Source organism: Salmo salar, unplaced genomic scaffold (genome assembly GCF_905237065.1).
Source record: "Salmo salar unplaced genomic scaffold, Ssal_v3.1, whole genome shotgun sequence".
NCBI lineage: Eukaryota > Metazoa > Chordata > Actinopteri > Salmoniformes > Salmonidae > Salmo > Salmo salar.
This window is the reverse complement of record NW_025550944.1, coordinates 484,220-490,249: the sequence shown is the minus strand read 5'-3', so window position 1 is coordinate 490,249 and position 6,030 is coordinate 484,220.

The window sequence follows — 6,030 nt, the reverse complement described above, 5'->3', positions numbered from 1 at the left end:
GAAATGCAGAGCTCCTTTATACTATTGTGGAATCTGTCAATCATTAGCTGACATCTCTCTGTCTCTCTCTCTCTCTCTCTCTCTCTCTCTCTCTCCGCCTCTCCGCCTCTCCGTCCGTCTGTCTGTCTGTCTGTCTGTCTGTCTGTCTGTCTGTCTGTCTGTCTGTCTGTCTGTCTGTCTGTCTGTCTGTCTGTCTGTCTGTCTGTCTGTCTGTCTGTCTGTCTGTCTGTTTCTCTCTCTCTCTCTCTCTCTGTCTCTCCGCCTCTCTGTCTGTCTCTCTCTCTCTCTCTCCCTCTGTTTCTCCGCCTCTCTCTCTATTCTCTCTTTCATTTGGACCCTGGGACTGTGTTTCACAACTGGTCTTTGCACACAGTGATCTGTCAGTAAATAAACACTGCTTTTTAGATTCCCTTTTCTGTAGTTAGTTCTATGGAAGAAAACTCAGTCACCCAGGTGAAAGTACAGAATATGTGTAGCATGACTTGGGGGGTGAACGGCCAGGAACACAAAGCTCTGAAAGACAAAGTCCACTGTACGTTGAGCTTCCAAACTGTCCCCATGCTAACCCACCATCTGACCACGTAATATGTCTCCAAACTATCACCAAGCCAACCAACAATCTGACCAGATAATATGTCTCCAAACTGTCCCCATGCTAACCCACCATCTGACCAGATAATATGTCTCCAAACTGTCCCCATGCTAACCCACCATCTGACCAGATAATATGTCTCCAAACTGTCCCCATTCTAACCCACAATCTGACCAGGTAATATGTCTCCAAACTGTCCCCATGCTAACCCACCATCTGACCAGATAATATGTCTCCAAACTGTCCCCATGCTAACCCACAATCTGACCAGATAATATGTCTCCAAACTGTCCCCATGCTAACCTGCACCATCTGACAAGAGAACATGTCTCCAAACTGTCCCCATGCTAACCCGCCATCTGACCAGATAATATGTCTCCAAACTGTCCCCATGCTAACCCACCATCTGACCAGGTAATATGTCTCCAAACTGTCCCCATGCTAACCCACCATCTAACCAGTTAATATGTCTCCAAACTGTCCCCATGCTAACCCACCATCTAACCAGATGTGTCCAAACTGTCTCCAAGCTAACCCACCATCTTTCCACATAATATGTCTCCAAACTGTCCCCATGCTAACCCATCATCTGACCACGTAATATGTCTCCAAACTGTCCCCATGCTAACCCACCATCTAACCAGATGTGTCCAAACTGTCCCCGAGCTAAACCACCATCTATCCACATAATATGTCTCTAAACTGTCCCCATTCTAACCCACCATCTGACCTGGTAATATATGTCCAAACTGTCCCCATCTACCCAAATAATATGTCTCCAAACTGTCCCCATCTACCCAAATAATATGTCTCCAAACTGTCCCCATGCTAAACAACCATCTAACCAGATGTGTCCAAACTGTCTCCAAGCTAACCCACCATCTATCCACATAATATGTCTCCAAACTGTCCCCATGCTAACCCATCATCTGACCACGTAATATGTCTCCAAACTGTCCCCATGCTAACCCACCATCTAACCAGATGTGTCCAAACTGTCCCCGAGCTAAACCACCATCTAACCAGATAATATGTCTCCAAACTGTCCCCATGCTAAACCACCATCTAACCAGATGTGTCCAAACTGTCTCCATGCTAACCCACCATCTATCCAAATAATATGTCTAGAAACTGTCCCCATGCTAAACCACCATCTAACCAGATGTCTCCAAACTGTCCCCCTGCTAACCCACCATCTATCCAAAATTAGGTCTCCAAACTGTCCCCATGCTAGCACACCATAAGACCAGATAATGTCTCCATCCTGCCCCCATGCTAACCAACCATCTGACCAGATAATATGTCTCTATACTGTCCCCATGCTAACCCACCATCTGACCAGGTAATATGTCTCCAAACTGTCCCCATGCTAACCAACCATCTGACCAGATAATATGTCTCTATACTGCCCCCATGCTAACCCAACATCTGACCAGGTAATATGTCTCCAAACTGTCCCCATGCTAACCCAACATCTGACCAGGTAATATGTCTCCAAACTGTCCCCAGCATCTAACCAGATAATGTCTCCAAACTGTCCCCATGCTAACCCAACATCTGACCAGATAATATGTCTCCAAACTGTCCCCATGCTACCCCACCAACTGACCAGATAATATGTCTCCAAACTGTCCCCATGCTAACCCACCATCTGACCAGGTAATATGTCTCCAAACTGTCCCCATGCTAACCAACCATCTAACCAGATAATATGTCTCCAAACTGTCCCCATGCTAACCCTACATTGAACCAGATATTGTCTCCAATCTGTCCCAATGCTAACCCAACATCTGACCAGGTAATATGTCTCCAAACTGTCCCCATCCATCCAAACAATATGTCTCTAAAATATCCCCATGCTAACCCACCATTTGACCAGATAATATGTCTCCAAACTGTCCCCATGCTCACCCACCATCTGACCAGGTAATATGTCTCCAAACAATTCCAAGCCACCATGCACCATCTAACAAGGTAATATGTCTCCAACTCTCCCCATGCTAACCCACCATCTGACCAGGTAATATGTCTCCAAACTGTCCCCATGCTAACCTGCACCATCTGACCAGATAATATGTCTCCAAACTGTCCCCATGCTAACCTGCACCATCTGACCAGGTAATATGTCTCCAAACTGTCCCCATGCTAACCTGCACCATCTGACCAGGTAATATGTCTCCAAACTGTCCCCAAGCTAACCCACCATCTGACCAGATTATCTGTCTCCAAATTGTCCCCATGCTAACCCACCATCTGACCAGATTATCTGTCTCCAAATTGTCCCCATGCTAACCCACCATCTGACCAGATAATATGTCTCCAAACTGTCCCAATGCTAACCCACCATCTGACCAGGTAATATGTCATAAAACTGTCCCCAAGATAACCTTCACCATCTGACCAGATATGTGTCCAAACTGTCCCCATGCTAACCCACCATCTGACCAGGTAATATGTCTCCAAACTATCCCCAAGCGAACCTTCACTATCTGACCAGATATGTCTCCAAACTGTCCCCATGCTAACCCACCATCTGACCAGGTAATATGTCTCCAAACTATCCCCAAGCCAACCTGCACCATCTGACCAGGAAATATGTGTCCAAACTGTCCCCATGCTAACCCACCATCTAACCAGATATTATGTCTCCAAACTGTCCCCATCTATCCAAACAATTTGTCTCCAAACTGTCCCCACGCTAACCCACCATTTAAACAGATGAGTCCAAACTGTCCCCATGCTAACCCACCATCTATCCAAATAATATGTATCCAAACTGTACCCATGCTAACCCATCATCTGACCAGGAAATATGTCTTCAAACTGTCCCCATGCTAACCCACCTTGTAATCAGATAATATGTCTCCAAACTGTCCCCATGCTAACCCCCCATCTACCCAGATAATATGTCTCCAAACTGTCCCCATTCTAACCCACTATCTAAAAAGATAATATGTCTCCAATCTGTCCCCATGCTAACCAACAATCTACCAAATTAATATGTCTCCAAACTGTCCCCATGCTAACCCACCATCTAACCAGATGTCTCCAAACTGTCCCCATGCTTACCCACCATCTGACCAGATATGTCTCCAAAATGTCCCCATGCTAACCCACCATCTGACCAGGTAATATGTCTCCAAACTGTCCCCAAGCCAACCTGCACCATCTGACCAGGTAATATGTGTCCAAACTGTCCCCATGCTAACCCACCATCTAACCAGATAATATGTCTCAAAACTGTCCCCATCTATCCAAACAATTTGTCTCCAAACTGTCCCCACACTAACCCACCATCTAAACAGATGAGTCCAAACTGTCCCCATGCTAACCCACCATCTATCCAAATAATATGTATCCAAACTGTACCCATGCTAACCCATTACTGACCAGGAAATATGTCTTCAAACTGTCCCCATGCTAACCCACCTTGTAATCAGATAATATGTCTCCAAACTGTCCCCATGCTAACCCCCCATCTACCCAGATAATATGTCTCCAAACTGTCCCCATTCTAACCCACTATCTAACAAGATAATATGTCTCCAAGCTGTCCCCATCTATCCAATTAATATGTCTCCAAACTGTCCCCATGCTTACCCACCATCTGACCAGATAATGTCTCCAAACTGTCCGCATGCTAACCCACCATCTGACCAGATAATATGTCTCCAAACTGTCCCCATCTATCCAAATAATGTCTCCAAAATGTCCCCATGCTATCCCACTATCTAACCATATGTCTCCAAATTGTCCCCATGCTTACTCACCATCTGACCAGATAATATGTCTCCAAACTCTCCCCATCTATCCAAATAATGCCTCCAAAATGTCCCCATGCTATCCCACTATCTAACCATATGTCTCCAAATTGTCCCCATGCTAACCCACCATCTAACCAGGTAATATGTCTCCAAACTGTCCCCATGCAAACCCACCATCTGACCAGGTAATATGTCTCCAAACTGTCCCCATGCTAACTCTCCATTCAAACAGATATGGTCTCCAAACTGTCCCAATGCTAACCCAACGTCGGACCAGGTAATATGTCTCCCAACTGTCCCCATGCTAACTCTCCATTGAAACAGATATGGTCTCCAAACTGTCCCAATGCTAACCCAACATCGGAACAGGTAATATGTCTCCAAACTGTCCCCATCCATCCAAACAATATGTCTCCAATCTGTCCCCATGCTAACCAACAATCTACCAAATGAATATGTCTCCAAACTGTCCCCATGCTAACCCACCATCTAACCAGATGTCTCCAAACTGTCCCCATGCTTACCCACCATCTGACCAGATATGTCTCCAAACTGTCCCCATGCTAACCCACCATCTGACCAGGTAATATGTCTCCAAACTATCCCCAAGCCAACCTGCACCATCTGACCAGGTAATATGTGTCCAAACTGTCCCCATGCTAACCCACCATCTAACCAGATAATGTGTCTCCAAACTGTCCCCATCTATCCAAACAATTTGTCTCCAAACTGTCCCCACGCTAACTCACCATCTAAACAGATGAGTCCAAACTGTCCCCATGCTAACCCACCATCTATCCAAATAATATGTATCCAAACTGTACCCATGCTAACCCATCATCTGACCAGGAAATATGTCTTCAAACTGTCCCCATGCTAACCCACCTTGTAATCAGATAATATGTCTCCAAACTGTCCCCATGCTAACCCCCCATCTACCCAGATAATATGTCTCCAAACTGTCCCCATTCTAACCCACAATCTAACAAGATAATATGTCTCCAAGCTGTCCCCATCTATCCAATTAATATGTCTCCAAACTATCCCCATGCTAACCCACCATCTGACCAGGTAATATGTCTCCAAACTGTCCCCACGCCAACCCACCATCTATCCAGATGTGTCCAAACTGTCCCCATGCTAACCCACAATCTATCCAAATAAAATGTCTCCAAACTGTCCCCATGATAACCCACCATCTAACCAGATGTGTCCAAACTGTCCCCATGCTAACCCACCATCTACAACAATAATATCTCACCAAACTGTGCACACGCTAACCCACCTTCTAACCAGATAATATGTCTCCAAACTGTCCCCATGCTTACCCACCATCTGACCAGATAATGTCTCCAAACTGTCCCCATGCTAACCCACCATCTGACCAGATAATATGTCTCCAAACTGTCCCCATCTATCCAAATAATGTCTCCAAAATGTCCCCATGCTATCCCACTATCTAACCATATGTCTCCAAATTGTCCCCATGCTTACACACCATCTGACCAGATAATATGTCTCCAAACTGTCCCCATGCTAACCCACCATCTGACCAGATAATATGTCTCCAAACTGTCCCCATGCTAACCCAACATCTGACCAGATAATATGTCTCCAAACTGTCCCCATGCTAACCCAACATCTGACCAGGTAATATGTCTCCAAACTGTCCCC